This window comes from Macaca fascicularis, chromosome 4 (genome assembly GCF_037993035.2).
Source record: "Macaca fascicularis isolate 582-1 chromosome 4, T2T-MFA8v1.1".
NCBI classification, from domain to species: Eukaryota; Metazoa; Chordata; class Mammalia; order Primates; family Cercopithecidae; genus Macaca; species Macaca fascicularis.
In genome coordinates this window covers 59,464,635-59,484,172 of record NC_088378.1, presented here as the reverse complement: position 1 = coordinate 59,484,172, position 19,538 = coordinate 59,464,635, and the positions used below count along the sequence as shown (strand labels likewise).

General features: G+C 42.8%; 1 protein-coding gene and 1 non-coding gene across 2 annotated transcripts in view; one reads left to right on the top strand and one right to left on the bottom strand.

Annotated features, from left to right (window-relative positions):
• AKAP12 (A-kinase anchoring protein 12) overlaps positions 1 to 19,538 on the bottom strand; it is a 121,340-nt gene that overhangs the window by 63,594 nt on the left and 38,208 nt on the right. The gene's annotated exons all lie outside the window — the stretch shown is intronic.
• On the top strand, positions 16,200 to 16,307 carry LOC123573167 (U6 spliceosomal RNA). Its single transcript, XR_006697910.2, has one exon. It is a non-coding gene; the product is annotated as a U6 spliceosomal RNA (small nuclear RNA).

Genomic DNA, 19,538 nt, shown 5'->3' with positions numbered 1-19,538 from the left:
AGAAAATGAACTGCTTATCGGGTTTCAGAGGTATTATCAAAGCATGGAGTCAAAAGCTCTCTCCAACCACATGAAACTGAGAAGAGGATGCATCCCGGGGAGGGCGTGATTGCGGCGATCTCTAAAAATAAGAAGCCCTTATCTCTGAGAAATTGACCTCCAGAGCTCTCTTCCTGCGGCCAGTTTTCCTCAGGGAAGCAGCAGCAGATCCTCTTGAGGGTGGCAGCAGGTCCCAGGTCTTAACCTACAGATGCCATGAAGCCTCTGATCTTTAAAAAAAGCCACTGCTGGTTTTAAATTTCATGATAATCTCTTTCCACCCATATATTCAGCAAAACAAAACCAACCACCCAAAACAATCCCCTTACTGCTTGGTGACATCACCGTAAGCTCGACTGAGTTCATTTGAAGGACTCAGAAAAGGGGGTGAACATCTCACCGTCACCCACAGTCCCTGTGGCCCCTTCCCTCCAGCTCCAGAGGACGAAAACAACAGGGCCCAGCTGTCCGAACCCCATGTGTCCTACCGCACTTTATCCTGCAGGTCTTCATTCCAAGATAGGGTTTACAGCCTACACGACATCATCCCACCAACTGCCGAGTAAGAGCTATTCACCCGACAGCAACATTTATCCACTTTCAATACCTGATTGGCTTAGACCAGCTTTGTCATGCTGTCACATTCGTTGAACTAATTTAATTTAATCCTAGTGCAAAAGTTCTAATTTTCAGAATGCCAATATTAATTTTATTTTGTGTTTGAAATGCAGTGCTTACTATTTAAGGAAGGCAGCTGGAACGGTTTCTGCGCAGCACAAGAGCTTGCGGGCCCGTGAGTGCTGCTTGGTGAGGGGTATAAATACCAGATAGAGAGTTTCTCGCCACTGTCTACAAATCCCACATTTTCATGTTTCTTCTCATTTTCAGTAAAATTCAAGAAAATTAGTTAACCATAATTTCAGGAGAAATAACCCAAACTCATCTTTGGACATGAGAAAGAATGATCGCTAAGAGAGATCCACTAAAATCATCAGCTTGCTTTTAGCATGCAAAATTAATTCCATTGAACATTAATATTCAAATTGTTGGATCTCTTAGAAAATAATGTATCTCACATTGCTTATGGAAACTCCAAAGGACTGTCCACTACAGGTGAACTCATTTTATCAGGAATGTTGTCTACAAATTAGGCCTCTAAATTCTCAAAGATCGGTGTTTATCAAACTGGTATCCGAGAGCATGAGTATACTGGGTGTATCAACACCAGCATCTCAGGCATTATCTCAGACGTGTTCTGTGCTCCAGGTTAGCCTGGGAAACTCTGAGGTAGACAGAGTTAAGCAGATTTACTTAGAATTTAAAAACTCTTTAATGTGCATTCTCAATCTCTAAGGAGAAAATCACTGCATTTTCTAAAAATGAGTTCCTCATATTGGAGCCCTCTCTGAGTCACATCTACTAACATCCCCCATAACTAAAGACACTATGGATACATGCAGTATGTTTCAACACACAACACTTCAGTCAAGTATTCCTCTACTTTATAAAAAGTTATAGTTGTTTTTAAAAGTATTAAAACTCCCAAGTTCTCTGGGAAAGTATGTGAAAGAAAACAAAGCACTCTAAATCTGGTTAGGTGGGAGATCAACCATGCTGATTTCAGGCAAAGGGAATTTATAAGATCTCTGCTGGAGATGGGGGCAATAAAAAGCACCACCTACCAATGACAGCATTCACTGCATGAAGATGGCCTGCCAGAATTCCGTTCTGTGAAATGCCTACCTTGTAATGTTGGCAAACCCCACAGCATTTGGGTCTTAGGACAGAGAGAAGCTCATTAAATCCAACTGGAAGAAAAACCTGTGAATCCTAGACCAAGTCTCTGACACAACCAGTATCTTCCTCTCTGTGGACACCGTGGATGGTAATTACAGGATACAGGGCATCCCTGGTGTCCCCCGCCCCGCCCCCAACACCAAGAAATGTGTACCTCCCCTGAGGCAGTGGTGATAACATTCCTGGTTAAGAACCACTACTCACAGCCTCATAGAACCAGAAAAGAACTTTAGGCCAAGCACGGTGGCTCACACCTGTAATCCCAGCACTTTGGGAGGCCGAGGCGGGTGGATCACAAGGTCAAGAGATTGAGACCATCCCGGCCAACATGGTGAAACCTCGTCTCTACTAAAAATCCAAAAATTAGCTGGGCATGGTGGCACTGGCCTATAGTCCCAGTTACTGGGGAGGCTGAAGCAGGAGAATCCCTTGAACCTGGGAGGTGGAGGTTGCAGTGAGTTGAGATTGTGCCGCCCTCCAGCCTGGTGACAGAGCAAGACTTCATCTCAAAAACAAAACAAAAGAAAAAAAAAAAAAAGAGGAAGAAGAACTCCAAGGCTGAACCTGAAGAACTGTATTCTTTTTTTCCCCTAAGGTACCTTAAACCAAGAAAATGCATCTCTACTTAATTATGCTGGATCCATGACACAATCTAACACAGATCTTAGGCATGTGAGCCATGGTTGCACTGGGTGTCCATGCAGGGGAGAAGACTATGTAATCCAGCAATTCCAAGGATTCTTGTGTTAAGGACAGGGAACAAGCCCGATACCATGTTACTGACTCTCCCCTGAAGCTTCAAAGGAATACTGGAGTTCTGGGTTTAACAAAAAAGCACCTGACTTCTCCTGATTAGTTATTTGACTTTGGGTCCCAGATCATGTCAAGTTACACAGCACAGAATACAGACCCCTAGAGCTAGAGCTTTATATTCCAGTGTCATGACCTGCATCGTGAATGTCTAAGACAAGTTCCTCACCACCCACTGCTCTGAGCTGTTGCATCTACCAGCTGTCCCAGGCAAATTAATTACCATCTTGACTTCTTGGACCTCCACAGATTCTAATTGCAAAACAAGCAAAATGTTATTGTGAATAGTTAGAATAATAAAAATTAATCACCCCAAAACACATTTCTGACAATTCTGGCAATTCTCATGACTAGTTTTTTCTGGGACCCTGCACCAGCAAATTCATTTCAGGTTTTATCTATAGCATAAGTGGAAGTCAAGATCTCAGTTCTCACTTAATTCCTACACACCACTTCATATTCAAGTAATTACTCTCACTTTAAGTGGCTGCTTCTCTCAAAGGAATCCTCATTTGGTAGTAAAATAATTACATCACATCCTTGCTTAGAAATCTGATAATACCAAATGTTTTGAAATCCACTGTGTACCACAGAAAGGCAAAATAGTTTTTGAGTCCAAGAGATAAACAATTTCGACAGAGGAGGAAACCAGCGTTATCCCAAGTAAAGTCTCGATTTTAAAGTTCAAAAATTTTAGAGGCTAATATTACTTCTTCTAATCAAAGGTGTGTCCCTAAGACAGGAGTATCTGAAATTCCACCGCGAAGGCAATCAGACATGAAAAATATGTAGTGCCTATACACTGCACAACTGTCACCTGCTTATGGGGGAAAAGGCAGAGATGGGCAACAGGAAGACACAAGAAGGTCTCATAAAAAGCTCTTCTCCCATCCTGAGAAGGGATGTTTGTTTGGTTTGTGTTAGGCAGCCCTAGGCAGCACATATCAGCGCACGCATCTCACAGGCTCTTCACCATGCTGACAGCTGCAATATGGGAGGTGGAGACAGAAGTTTACTCCAAACTTTGCCAAAACAGGCAACATATTAGCATTCAATGAGGAGGATAATTGCGACCCCTGTCGAAGTGAAATACAGTCAGCCTTCCATATCTGCAGTTCCTTATCCTGCAAATACTATCTTTTCAATCCTTGGTTGGTTGAATCTGAGGATGGGGAACCCCTGAGTCCAGAGGGCAAACTGTGGGACTTGTGAGCATCCTTGTATTTTGGTACCAACATGGGTGGGAGGGTCCTGGAACCAATTCCTCTAAGATACTGAAGGACAACTGTACTACACACTGTCTGCAAATTTGTGGCTATACTGCCTTTGAAACAGATTGCTTAAACTGATTGCTGATTTTTAACTAAAAACCCACTTAGAATGTATTGCCCATCCCATTGCAACTTCAATTCTAAGTCCATGCTCCATTCGACCGAAAGAGAAAAAGAACAAGCAAAATTGCTTGTCTCCTTTTCAGTAGAACGCACTTGATTTGCAAAGATGACCTAAGATAATGTGATTTAGCCAAGAATCAACAGTTATTATCCCATTATGTTCAACTCCAAATATTTGTAGCACAATCACCAAAATGTAAGATACAGAATTAAAAAGCAGCACATTTTGAATCCACAAACAACTGTCCTGGGTTTGCTAAAGAGCATCTATGGGAATTCGCAGATGGAGGTTGAATTCTAAACTGCTTTTCAATGGAAACGTCTCTGCCTCACAGGCTCCTGTCTGAAGCCTGCTAGGCAGAGGGCTCCACTGCCAGAACCTCTGCTGGCCGCAGCATTCAAGATAGAAGGCACTGCACGTGGAAGGAAGGGAAAGAGGCCACAAGTCAGCTGGCTGGGAGTGAGCTATGTGAAGCCATCCCAAGAGACTTTGAGAAATGCCTCCTTATTTGTGAAAAAAACTCAAGAAAGTTTCCTTTACACTGTGGCATCCATCCGTTACTTAATAAAGTCATTAAACATTTAGCTCTGATAATGGACTTGCAGATGCCATTGTGGAGAATCCATTTAGGGTTTGTGGATGCTTAATAGCAAAATTAAAATGATAAATTGAAATGGGTTTCTCTGACGTGCGTGCTTAGCTCTGTGCGCCACAGCATACAAGCAGCCTCCTGCATACCAAAGTAAGTGACGCGAATCCAGCCCTGCCGCTGCTTGAGCACAGCCAGTGTTTATCAGTCAGCTCTGAGGAAAACAGGGACTTCGCCTAGGCCCACTGATTCCTAAGGGGCAGGCAACGGCAAGACCCCTTGTTAGCTGGGGCCCTGCACCAGCAAATTCATTTCAGGTTTTATCTATAGCATAAGTGGAAGTCAAGTCTACCGGGCTTCTCCGGACCCAGCATAGCCCAGGACAGAGCACGATTTGCAAGCCCACCCATGAGAGGAAATCTCAGCTGAGCCACTCATTAGCTGTGAGACATGTGGGCAAATTTCTCATCCTCTGAGCCTATAGAAGGAGAGGTAATACTTTTTTTGGGGCTGTTGTTGTGGTTATATCCTAACCCAATTAAGTCAGAATCTCTGGGAAAGGGACCCACGTATTAGTAGTTTCTAAGGCTCTCCCAGGTAATTCCAATGGGCAGCTGCTGTCTCAGAGGCATGATACTGACCAAGGGAACCTGACAGGTGGTGAAGGGGACACCGGATGAGGCGATCTGCAGCAACTGGAGACCAGCTCTCAAAGGGAAAGCAAATCAGAAAGCAGCTCCGTTTACGTGCAGAGAGGGGGAGTTTCTATGCAGTTAAGGTTACAGGAAGAAGCTAGAAGGACTAACTTCTGAGGAAGAGGAGGGGATTTGGTAGGGGAGAGGGCAAGAGGTTAAAAACAAGAATCAGGGCTGGGCGAGGTGGCTCACACCTGTAATTCCAGCACTTTGGATGCCGAGATGGGTGGATCACCTGAGGTTGGGAGTTGGAGACCAGCCTGACCAACATGGAGAAACCCCATCTCTACTAAAAATACAAAATTAGCTGGGAGTGGTGGTGCATGCCCGTAATCCCAGCTACTCGGGAGGCTGAGGCAGGGGAATCGCTTGAACCTGGGAGGCAGAGGTTGCAGTGAGCTGAGATCACGCCATTGCACTCCAGCCTGGGCAATACGAGTGAAACTCCATCTCAAAAAAAATAAATAAAGAATCTCATGAAGGCTGGGAACCATCAGTGAGGGGATGGGAGAGGAAGCTGGTCTGTGAGGGGTGAAAGGTCTTCGAGGAGTCCTAACTGAACTCCAGGGCCTCACTGCCAAGGGTCAATCTGCTTGGCTTCAGATTTTTTGGGGAGCACCCAATGGCATGGATGTCTAAGTGGAGAAAGACTGTAGTTGGGTGAGGGATGTGCTAGGAGAATGAGATGACAGTGAGTGGTTCTTCTCTGTTCTGTCTGGCTCAGTCACCTGGGCCTGGGCTTGTCATGATGTCCAACTGATGCCCCTGTGAAGCCTTCCACCCACCCTCCCTGTAGGGTGTGCAGTGAAGATGTTGGCCTTTCCAGACACTGCCCAGTTTTCCTATCCTCCAAAATGGCTCCTGATCAAGCTACCTGAATTCAGTGGAGAAGGAACTCAACAATACTAGTCCCTATAAGCATTAACAGGTGCCAGAATAATGTTTCCCATAAAGAAATGATGACTATTCTAAAAACACATCTGTGTTAGTCCACACAATTCTCCAGTCTCAAAAGGACGCTTCCAAACCATCTTGTTCAGATGCCTCTTCCCATCGATGTTTGACCTTCTAAACACAAAAGTGTATCAAAACAAAACAAAAGCAAAATGCCAGCCATAACCATGCTAGTCATCATGTTACCCAAGCAGGAGAGAATTGCAATCCAAGTTCCATAATGGAAGGATCTGCAAGTTAAACATCTCTCAGCCTTTGCTTTGAATGAGCTAAGAGCCAAGCTAAAACCTCACAAGGGAAAGTGACATCTGCGAAAGCCCACCACCCTCCCTTGACAAAGTTAAGCTGGTGACAGGGTCTCTATTCAAAAGCCCTGTGCTTCCTTTCTCTTACGGGCCAGCATAGAATGTATTGATCAAGACATTCTAAGAAAGACAAATAATAGCTCTAGTTTCTTCTTTCTTATTTCCTGGTTTCACAAAATTACTCAATAGAACAGTTATGTTGCACACCTTGCAATCTTCTTATCAAGACCTTACTCTACTGAGAAAAAAGGGAGAGCGTTTCTTAAGAAGTGACAATATATGAGAGGCAAAGCCCTATGGAAACCACATCAACCACAAGATGGGTTTTTGGCTTTTTGCTTTTTTGTTTGGCTGGTTGGTGTTTGCTACCAAATCTATTTTCTCATACTTCTCCTTCTGAGACGTGCAGGCTGGTTAGAATATTCACTACTACATAACCCAATGCTCTCAAAATCAGTGCCTAATTAAAAATACATTCACTGTCTAGCCAAGTATGGTGAATTTGCAGAGGACCTTGAAGCTGCGTAACCACCTCTCTCAACATTAGGGGTGGAGAGTATCAGTTTGAATCTCCCCATCTGCACTCAAGGGCTGGCTAGTGGTGTTTCTGTTTGAGAAGGGCAGTGACTGTGAACTTGACATTCATCTCTCACAGCATGTTTCCAGCAATTCTGGTGATTTGGGATTTGTTGCAAATTTTAAAATGAAAACAAAAACCTATGTCCTGCAATGTCTACTAAAAACAAAAATCCTCCAGAAAAAAAATACAAGCCTCAGGAGAAAGCACTTGCAGTATGTACGGACTATGGCTTGAATAAGTGATCTTTCACAAGTGCGTTTTCCATTCTAACAGGAATCCATTAACCTCATTTATAAATCACAAGTTATAGCTGTCAAAATAGCTTTTAGAGCTGCCAGCTGTTACAGAGCGCATCTAGCGATGCCATTAATCCCTTAATTTTTAGCTTCATCAGTAATACAGTGGAACACAGACCAGCACTCGTTCCCCATACACGCACACTTGAAAAATGTGGTCCTGATTTAAGAGGCAGAAGACAATAATTTGGGAGAAATTCCCTCTGTCCTCCAAAAGCATGAGTTTTGACTTCTCAATGGGGGTAGGGTGGGAGTGGGAAGAGTGAGAGGCAGTTCAGATGTACCCCAAATATCCCACAAAATATGAATTAAATACTTCAGAGGCTCTGTGTAATCCTTCCTTATAACTCTGTCAACTTTATTTTAGCACCTATTGTTTGGAAAGCCCATTTAAACAATGTGCTTGTGACTCCTTTTTCTTTCTCTCTCTCTCTCTCCCTCCCATTTAAACAAAGTGCTTGTGACTCCTTTTTCTTTCTCTCTTTCTCTCTCTCCCTCCCTCCCTCCCTCTCTCTCTTTTTTTTTTTTTTTTTTGATGATGTCTTGCTCTGTCCCCCAGGCTGGAGTGCAGTGGTGCAATCTCAGCTCACTGTAGCCTCCGCCTCCCGGGTTCAACCTGCCTCAGCCTACTGAGTAGCTGAAATTACATGTGCCCGCCACCACGCCTGGTTAATTTTTTTGTATTTTTCATAGAATTGGGGTTTTACCATGTTGTCCAGGCTGGTTTCAAACTACTGACCTCAAGTGATCCACCCACCTTGGCCTTCCAAAGTGCTGGGATTACAGGCATGAGCCACTGAGCCCAGCCATAATTTTTTTTTTCATATATACTTTAAGTTCTGGGATACATGTCCAGAACGTGCAGGTTTGTTACATAGGTATACACGTGCCATGGTGGTTTGCTGCACCCATTAACCTGTCACCTATATTAGGTATTTCTCCTAGTGCTATCCCTCCCCTACCTGCCCCCACTCCCCAACAGGCTCCAGTGTGTGACGTTCCCCTCCCTGTGTCCATGTGTTCTCATTGTTCAACTCCTACTTATGAGTGAGAACATGCGGTGTTTGGTTTTCTGTTCTTGTGTTAGTTTGCTGAGAATGATGGTTTCCAGGTTCATCTACCTCCCTGCAAAGGACATGAACTCATCCTTTTTTATGGCTGCATAGTATTCCATGGTGTATATGTGCCACATTTTCTTTATCCAGTCTATCATTGATGGGCATATGGGTTGGTTCCAAGTCTTTGCTATTGTGAATAGTGCTGCAATAAACATACGTGTGCATGTGTCTTTATAGTAGAATGATTTATAATCCTCTGGTTAGATACCTAGTAATGGGATTGCTGGGTCAAATGGTATTTCTGGTTCTAGATCATTGAGGAATCGCCACACTGTCTTCCACAATGGCTGAACTAATTTACAGTCCCACCAACAGTGTAAAAACATTCCTTATAATTCTTTAAAATATTAATAAGTAAACATGGCCGGGCCTGATGGTTCATGCCTGTAATCCTAGCACTTTCCAAGGCAGGTAGATCACTTGAGTCCAGGAGTTAGAGACTAGCCTGAGCAACATGGTGAAATTCCATCCTTACAAAAAATGCAAAAATTGGCTGGGCGTGCTGACTCGTGTCTGTGGTCCCAGCTACTCAGGAGGCAGAGGTGGGAAGATCACCTGAGCCCAAGGACGTTGAGGCTGCAGTGAGCCATGATTGTGCCACTGTACTCCAGCCTGGGAAACAGAGCAACACCCCGTCTCAAAAAAAATAAAATGAAATCAAAATAAAAAAAGAAAATATACTTACTCCCATTGCTGCCACCCAACAACTGTGGGACCTTGGTCAAGTCAACAGCAGTAGCTTTGGTTCTCACCTGATTGTTTTGTTTTGTAAAATACTTGAACTCTCTCGAGCTCTGAGCTCTAACCTTCTCTGACTCAGATCGCATTTGGGACTCAGTCAAGAAGGGCAAGTTACGCTGCTTTGACACCTGGAGAGACAGAGTACAAAGTGGCTTGTTTAGTCCACATGTGCTTAAATAAATAATAACGGATAATGGACACCTCAATGGAAAGAATTCGTTCCTTAACCACTTCGTTCAAGATCTGCAAGCAAACTAAATGATTTCAAGACGTATAGACTGTAACTGCTAGTGGAACAGTCTCCAATATTCACATCTGCAGGAGTAGAAAGGGAGAGTTTCTTTGTTTTGTTTTCTGTTTCCTAAGAATGCAAGCCAACGCCCCATCCAGCAAGGGGTGGCGCTTCCTCATGAGGTCGTGTGGGCTTCTGGGAAACGCCCCCTCCCTGCTGTTACTGATCTTGAACCTTGACAGCAAGCAAAGTAGAACATATTTGTATAGTAAGAGCACAGAGATGGAGCAGACAGGTGCCAGTCTTCCTGCCAGCTTTATTTGAAACACAAACAAAACGCTTCCAGCCAGATGCTATTCCTAAAGCAAGTTTGCTTCTGCAGGAAAAAGGGCTTTCCCTAAACAAGTGTACTATCAATGACAATGACTCACTTGCAAAATTGCTGTTGCCTTAATCTTTTAAAAAAATTATCACCTCCAGAGCCCAGTGCGGTGGCTCATGGCTGTAATCCCAGCACTCTCGGAGGCCAAAGGGGGTGATCACCTGAGGCCAGGAGTTTGAGACCAGCCTGGCCAACATGGTGAAACCTCATCTCTACTAAAGATACAAAAAAATTACCCGGGCGTGGTAGTGCTCCTGTAATCTCAGCTACTCGGGAGGCTGAGGCAGGAGAATCGCTTGAACTCGGGCAGCGGAGGTTGCAGAGAGCCGAGATTGTGCCATTGCACTCCAGCCTGGGTGATAAGAGCAAAACTCTGTCTCAAAAAAAAAAAATAAAAAATTATCAGCTCCAGAAGATAATCATGTGATAGATGCAGATGATCAATAAAGCCTTTGCACTTTTTGAACCCAATACTGACTTACAGGAAATGATGTGCTTTAAATTCAGAGCATACACAGACTATCTTAGAAACTGGAAAATATACTTATTTCTTCATCAAACTGTACAAATGACTTCTTTTCCCCTCTTCAACTCACCTAAATGATAGACTGTAATACTTCAAATTTTTTTTTGTTTTTGTTTACATAATCCTTCCCCTTTTTGCATGAAATTGATTTTTTTTTTTTAACCTAAGACATTACAACCAGAGAAGTTACTGCGAAAAAGAACTTTGCTATAATACTCATTTGTGTCAAACTTTCTGGTTATTGTTCTTAAAAAAAATCCTCTTTTCATCTTTTCCATAAACTCTCCATTGAGAATTATAGGCTCTTTGGTAATCAGTAGATTGAAACACACACACACACACACACACACACACACACACACACACAGTGAAATGCAGCTCTCTGATGTGTACTTCCTAGCAAGGAAAAAATAGTCCAATAGCAAACTCAATAATGTGAATCACTGCCAAGACACGAAAACATTATTTGGTGTCCATTCCTATGACAATGGGAAAAATAGTTCTGAGAGTGAAAAGTTTTTGTATCAATTAGGTTATGTCCTCTAAAACTGTTTCCAGTTATTGCTTCTGGGGACTGAGGGGACAATATATTTGCTTCGATATGTAAGTTTTTACAATGGAGCATTAGTCTTACGTGGTCTCAATACACTCCCCACTCTGTCGTTCATAAATCATGTTCTTCACATTACTCCTAAAATAAAGTGCCTGAATCTTGCAGTCCAGACCACCACATGCTCATAGTGCATCTTGCATTTCATCCTCTTTGTTGACCTCCAAGTTCACTCTCCAAAGCCTCTGAACATTCAACATTTTGCAAAAGCCTCGGTTCCACCCTGGGTCCCCATGCATTATTCAACACTTGATTAATCCCTGTGATGGGTTCCTATGTCATCTGGATGTGTCAAGTCAAAAGGAAGTGTCACACATCGAAGACAGAGTACTAAGACACATGGTACTAACAGGGAGGGGTCCCTTTCAGTTCTGTCGATAAGAGAAAGTGTACAAGAAAAAGTTGAGTTTTGAGCTGGGTCTGGATAGGCAAAAAGTACCAATGGCAGGGAAGAGAGAAATAAGACACCGACATGTGTCGGTTCTTTGTTTTTGTTGTTGGTTTTGTTTGAGACAGGGTCTTGCTCTGTTGCCCAGACTGGAGTGCAGTAGCTCAGTTATGGCTCACTGCAGCTTTGACCTCTCAGGCTCAAGCAATCCTCCAGCCTCAGCCTTCCAAGTAGCTGGGACTACAGGTGCATACTGCCACACCCAGCTAATTTTTTTGTAGTTTTTGTAGAGACAGGGTTTCAACATGTTGCCCAGGCTGGTCTCAAACTCCAGGGCTCAAGCGATCCTCCCACCTCAGCTTCCCAAAGTGCCAGGATTACAGGTGTGAGCCACCACACCCAACCATGTGTTCTTATTTATCTCATGTCAGGCAATGGCAAAGAGTGCAATGTGGGAGTGATGCCGAGAGATCTGGTAACGGCACATCTCAACGTGCAGGTTTCAAAGATCACTGCATTCGTGGTGAATGATGTACAACGCTGATATATGCGGACAGAAGTCAGAATGTAATTACCTCTTGGGGAGCAATAACCAGAAGGAGATGCAAGGGAGGCTTCTGGGGCGCTGGTGAGGTTCTCCAACCTGACCTGGGAGAGGGTTACTCGTGCATTCACCTTGTAAGAACTCACCAAGGTATACGCTTAAGACTTGCTCACTTTGGCCGGGCGCGGTGGCTCAAGCCTGTAATCCCAGCACTTTGGGAGGCCGAGACGGGCGGATCACGAGGTCAGGAGATCGAGACCATCCTGGCTAACGCGGTGAAACCCCGTCTCTAGTAAAAAATACAAAAAAATAGCCGGGCGAGGTGGCGGGTGCCTGTAGTCCCAACTACTCGGGAGGCTGAGGCAGGAGAATGGCGTAAACCCGGGAGGCGGAGCTTGCAGTGAGCCGAGATCCGGCCACTGCACTCCAGTCTCGGCGACAGAGCAAGACTCTGTCTCAAAAAAAAAAAAAAAAAAAAAAAAAAAAAGACTTGCTCACTTTATCAGATATAAATCGACCACAGACAAATCCTAAAAATCCCCAAACCACCAATCTGTCTGCAGAGAGAAGGAGCTGAAGGAGACCGAGTTGGAGGCAGGAAGGCTGCTGCTGTGTCCATGCAGGGGAGAGATGAAGCCAGGGAAGGCCCTGTGGACAGAATGGATCGATGTGAAATGTCTTTGGAGATGAGGCCAATGGGACTTGCCAATGGAAAAAGAATGACTCCTGGATTTGAAACTTGGTTATGTCAGTGACAGCTTCTGAGCTCTCATAAAAACACCTGACATTGCTTTTAACAGTGGGCTTTCTGTCTTTATACTGAATTCTGTCTCTGTCTCTCCCTCTCTTAGGCATTCTCTGATCAGAATGCCTCGCCTTGAGAAGAGGCCCTACCTGTAAGGTTCCTTCACCTCTAGGGGCTTGCCTCCTCTTTGGTACGATGGGGATTTACAAGTGTCTATCACGAGTGTACAAAGTGTGTAGGACAGCACCTGACATAGTAAGCACCCAGTCAGTGTCAACCATTAGTATTATGGAAAACGGATCACTGCTTTTGTTACCCTGTCCCTCCATTTTCTGGGTCAACAGTGAGACCATGTCTTTGCTTGATAATACTCTTTCTCAGGCAAAAAATTAGCATCCTAGTTGGAAAAGCCTAGAAACCTGGAGATCATCTTGGGATTTTCTGCATCTTGGTCATCCTCATGCTCCCTCAAATCCTATCATTTCTTTTGTGTTCAATGCTGTCTGTATCCATTGCTTGATTTCTGCCCTAGTTCAAGCTTTAGCATTTCATGGTTGATTTAATGCAATATCCTAAGAGCTGATCTCCCTGCCTTTGAGTGCCTCTTGTTTAGTTCTGCCTTAACGCTCAATCTGTCATGCTGGTCTCCTTTAGTTCCTAAAGTGTGCCTCCTCATCGTTATTAAATGGAGCCCAGCCTCCTTGTACAAGGGCCTCCACTTTTCTAAAATCTCCTGCTGCCCTCTTTCATAAAGGCTCAGTCCTGGGCTGAGAAGTAAGAAAGAAATCCTGAATGTTTTTCAACAGTCATCTAAATTTTTTCATAACATGAGTGCAGGCTGTACTGTGGGAAATTAGCAAGAGCTAAGCCAAGATAAAAACTAAATGAAGATGAAGATAGCAACTTTCTTACAAATCTAGCACTTTATACATAATACACTTTATGTAATCAATGATTTCAAGTTTGACCAGCCTAAACCTTGACAGTGATCAGGAATTAATAACCTGATAGGTAGGCAGCAGGGAAAACATTATTCAATTGACAGACAAGAGAAATCAGGGAATAAGCAACTGCTTCAAAGAATCCCTGTGAGCAGTAACACCAACAGACCCAGGCAGAGCCCCTCACTTCAGGGAGACCCATTCTGGGCCTCTTCTGGCTACATCCTTCCCCCGCGGCAACCAAAAGGGCAAACCTTCCTGAAATTAACATCCCACCTGTCCTGGGGGCCCAAGATTTGGAATTCTCAGAACCTATGCAAGTCTCTTCCCTGGGCACCTCTAGACCAAAGGGCTACAGGGCATTTGTTTTGATGAAGGTTGGACATGTAGGCTGGAAAATCTCCATGCGTGGGCTGGGCACGGTGGCTCATCCCAGCACTTTGGGAAGCCGAGGTGGGTGGATCACCTGAGGTCAGGAAATCAAGACCAGCCTGGTCAACATGGCAAAACCCTGTCTCTACTAAAACTACAAAAATTAGTCGGGCATGGTGGCATGTGCCTGTAGTCCCAGCTACTCAGGAGGCTGAGGCAGAAGAATCACTTGAACCTGGGAGGCGGAGGTTGCAGCGAGCCGAGATTGCACCACTGCATTCCAGCCTGGGCGACAGAGCAAGACTCCATCTCAGAAAAAATAAAAATAGATGTACAGGTAGCTGAGAGCAGCAACAGGAGGGGAAGAGGACAGCTCGCTCCTGCATCACCCGTTCTGGCATGGGAGGTCGCGCCAGACTGAGCTTGGTGGATCACACCTATAATCCCAGTGCTTTGGGAGGCCAAGTTGGGAGGATCTCTTGAGGCCAGGTGTTTGATCAGCTTGGGCAACACAGGGAGATCTCATCCCTACGACAAAATTTAAAATTAGCTGGGTGTTGGGGAAGGGAGGGTATGGTGTAGGTCTGTATTCCTAGCTACTCAGAAGGCTGAGGCAGGAAGATCACCTGAGTCCAGGAAGTCAAGACTGCAGTGAGCACCACTGCACTCTAGTCTGGGCAAAAGAGCAAGACCTTGTCTCATTAAACAAACAAACAAACAAAAAATAAATAACTAAATAAAACGTGTGTGGAGAAAAGAATGAAGCCACAGGAAATTGGGTCCTAACCTCACATACAATGCCCCAATTCTAAGACTTAAAATTCTATATAGCATCATCAAGACACAATGGGTTGAGTTAGGATTTGGGGGATTATTCCCTAAGTGTAGGAGAACTTCTTGCAAATGTGAAAGTATCAACCATGAGATCTGAAGCATATAAGAAGACCCCAAAAGATAAAGTGGGCAATAAATCTACTCGTAACCTGAAATTAAATTAGCGAACCGATACATAGACTTACAGAATTATGGTTATCTCTTCCCAGAAATTACAGAAATGCAAAAGTCAAAGCAAATTTAAAACACCATCCTGGCCGGGCGCGGTGGCTCAAGCCTGTAATCCCAGCACTTTGGGAGGCCGAGACGGGCGGATCATGAGGTCAGAAGATCGAGACCATCCTGGTTAACACGGTGAAACCTCGTCTCTACTAAAAAAAATACAAAAAACTAGCCGGGCGAGGTGGCGGGCGCCTGTAGTCCCAGCTACTCGGGAGGCTGAGGCAGGAGAATGGCGTAAACCCGGGAGGCGGAGCTTGCAGTGAGCTGAGATCTGGCCACTGCACTCCAGCCTGGGCGACAGAGCGAGACTCCGTCTCAAAAAAAAAAAAAAAACAAAAAAAAACAAAAACAAAAACACCATCCTTCACCTGTCAAAGTAACACTACCAATATCACTGACGTGGCCAAATCTGAACACTCATTTGTTCAAGGTAGCATCGAAATTAGCACAACTTGTAAAAACACGTTCTTTAGCAACCTTCATCCAGTTTGCAGAGGGAGGCTCGCAAGTTAAGTGACTTATCTAATGTAAGTGGCTGAGTTGGGGATTCAAATCCACATCCTGACCACCACACACATGCCCCTTCTACTTTGCATGAAGCCTAGATGTTTACCCTAAGGAAATAACAGGAGGAAAGTACAGAAACAAAGCCACTTCCTGCAGAATGGAAAGAAGCTGCCAATGTGTTCACTGGCAAATTTAAAACATGGCCTTGTTAAATGTAATATATCTTTAGAATTACACAGAAGGAATGGTAATTCTCTTAAGTGAAAGCAAAATGTGAGTGTTTCAAGCTAACTGCAACTCAGTCAAAAGTCAAAGGTTTGTGAAATATGATTGCCAAAATGGGGCATTGTGAGTATTCTGTAAAGTATCTCATACTACAATATTTTCGAAAAGAGCTGGGCACGGTGGCCCACAACTGTAGTCCTAGCTACTTGGGGGGGTGCTGAAGTGGGAGGGTCTCTTGAGTCCAGGACTTCAAGGTTACAGTGAGGTGTGATTGTGTCCCTCCAGCCTGGGCAATAAGAGGAAGAAGATCCTTTCTAAAAAAAAAAAAAAAAAAAAAAAAGGAAAGAGAAGAGCGCTTGTTTGGTTTGGCAGCACAGAGACTAAAATTGAAATGATACAGAGATTAGCATGGCCCCTATGCAAAGATGAGACCCAAATTTGTAAAGCGTTCCATATTTTTATATACAGTGTGTGCCGTGAGCTATTGAAAGCTGAATGCATTAAGCATATTTTGAAACGTAAGTCACTCCTTGGTTAACAAGTAAATGTGTCAGAAATTTATCATACAGAAAAGGGTGGAAGGGTGCGGCATTCCCTTTCATCCAGGAATTAGGCCTACAGAAATATTTGCACAAGCATAAGCATAAATGAATATGTATATTATACATAATTTTCATTTTATACATGAAAGTTATACTGTATATGAAAGGATGTTCAATTTCAGCATTACTTGTAATAGGAGACCATGAGAATCAATTTAAATGTCAATCAGTAAAGAGACTGGTTAAGTAAATTAGAGTATATCCATGCCACTGAACATGTAGCCAGTAAGCAGTGAGCCAGGTCTGTGTACACTGAACCAAAAGGTGCTTATGATTTCCTATTGAGTGAAAAAGGCAAGTTACGCAACAGTATTATCTATATGCATATTTTTTTAAAAAACCAACAGAAAGGATATGTTTGTGTGTATATGTAAGAAAAATCTCAGAAGACAAGAGGGAATGAAGGAACTTTTTTTCTTATATGGTGGCATTTGCACAATGACAATATACCACTTTTATGCTTAAAAAAATATATTTTAAAAAAATTTTTTCAAGTTTGATTTCACTTGCTTATTTATTTACTCTTTTAAAGAGACCAGGTCTCACTCCATCACCCAGGATGGAGTGTAGTGGTGCAATCATTAGCTCACTGCAGCCTCGACCTTCTGGGCTCAAGCAATCCTCCCACTTCAGCCTCCCGTCAGTAGCTAGGACTACAGGCGCATGCCACCTCACCAGCTTTCGCTTGCTTATTGTCTCCATCCCGTTTCTATTATTTAAATGCCTCATTAAGCAGTGTTAAGGGTCAGTTTTAAAAGAAAGAGAGAGAAAATAAATTTTAAAAATGTTTAAATAGAATGCGTTTTCCATGGTCAGATTTTTCCTACCTTTATCCTTTATCATATATTGCTCGTTTCTTCTTGCATACATATTAAAAACTGCTGTACATTTTTTCCTCAGTCAAAGAGAGTTACATATAAATAAACTTACCATTCTTAAGTTAATCACACACACACACAAATTTGAAACCTAAGAGCTGTTCTTCAGGATCACCTAAAACAGTCCCTTTCGTGACACTGACGAGAACCAAGTCCTGAAAGAATGTTACTTGCCGAGCATCACAGACCTTGTTATGATTTGAAACCATGCCAGAGAAATTCCTTCTCTATCCCTACTTTCTTAAAAAAAAAAAATAACATTTTGATGAGACCAGGGAATACGATCTTTTAAAACACTGAAACAACAGTGAATGTCTTCCTAAGTAAGTCCGACTCAGGTTCTGGGTGGGAGCCCTCGAGGCCACTCAAACAGTGTAGGCAGTAATGACACTCCAATTTCAAATCCACTATAACTGCTTATTGAACAATTTATTCTAGGAATTCCAGAAAATAGAAATGAAGTAAGTTTTAATGAAGAACACTTTAAAAGCCATTGTTCTAGGCTAAGAACTAGACACTACTGTTTATTAATTGCAGCACCAATAACTTCATTGCAGAGAGAAAGTGGTCTCCAACACAACAGTGTTCAAAGAACAGAACTTCCCAGAAACTGGACTCCAACTGGATTTACGATGCTATGGTTCTTCTTTGACAAAAATACATGACACAGCCAGGCGCGGTAGCTCAAGCCTGTAATCCTGGCCCTTTGGTAGGTCAAGGAGGGAGGATCACCTGCGGTAAGGAGTTCGAGACCAGCCTGGCCAACATGGCAAGACCCTGTCTCTACTAAAGATACAAAAATTAGCCGGGTATGGTAGTGGGTGCCTGTAATCCCAGCTACTTGGGAGGCTGAGGCAGGATAATCACTTGAACCCGGGAGGCGAAGGCTGAAGTGAGCCAAGATCACACCACTTTACTCCAGCCTGGGTGACAGAGTGAGACTCTGTCTCAAAAAAAAACAAAAAACAAAAAAACAAAAACACAACATCTGAATTCCCCTTCATTGTAAATCCACCCACATTAATACATTATAGACCCCAAAGAAAGTTAATAAAAAATTAATCCATAAACTTTTTACATACTACCTTAAGTGATACATTTTCATCATTGTAGATTTTAAATAAAATATAAAAAAGGACAATTTCTATTATTTCCCTTCCATGATATTAAGACAAAAGAGATCTTTCTTGCTAGAAAAAAATAAAAAGACACACACACACACACAAACCTATTAGCTATTCTCTAAGGATCTGAAAAGGGAAGACGTAACATGTTTTACGTATTTCAATGATTAACGCTGTATTTAACATTAGGAAAAACATCAGCACCAGAAGAACCAATATAAAGGCTAAATCCTTACAAAACCCACATATTACTCTTAAAATTTGTTCCTGATTATATTCTTACTCACATTGAAAATGTCTTTTATATTTGTTGAAGAACAAAAGAAAAAAGCTAAGTAAAAAAATAGGATTTATATTCCTGTTAAAATAAAAGATTAACAAAGAAAATGCTAAATAGGAGGCAAGAGTCTGCTTGCAGGTTTAAACCTGATCATTTTGTAAAGCCCTAATAGTTAACTCATTCAATAAATATCTATTAAACACCTATTACTTACCAAGAACCAAATTTTGAGGTAAAGGAATTTAGCATGCATTGTTTCAAATTATTTCAGTTCTACAAAGTTCTCCTATTGGAAACATCTACATGTTTACAAACAATATGCCTTTCCATTCATTTTGCATTTAAAAAGCACTTCTTAAAGAGGAGTAGAGACAAAAACCAGGATTTTTGTCCATAGGTGTGGCTATCATACGAGTACTTCACTCCCCCAAAAGATAAAATCCAGGCTGTCTTTTAAATCAATAGCATATGTATTGCTTACTAAAGCATCCCAGTCTATGTGACATTCATAACTGATAAAAGTATCTTGCAACCTCATTAATTAATAGCCATTTTCAGACATTTGCTCAATATCTCCATCTGCTACAGTGGACATCTGGAGCCCCCGTGTGTAGAAACCCACCTTTAAACAGCTGCAGAAGTAATTACCCCTAGGAAAGGACGGATTCCTATTCATTTTCTTCGGTATCTTCAAGATTGCACAGGTTGTTGTCTTTGTTTTTAGGTTTGTTTGTTTCCTTGTTAACTAAATGACCAAGAGCAAGATTAGACTTTAATGGCTTCAATTGATTATGTGCTCGTGGAGAT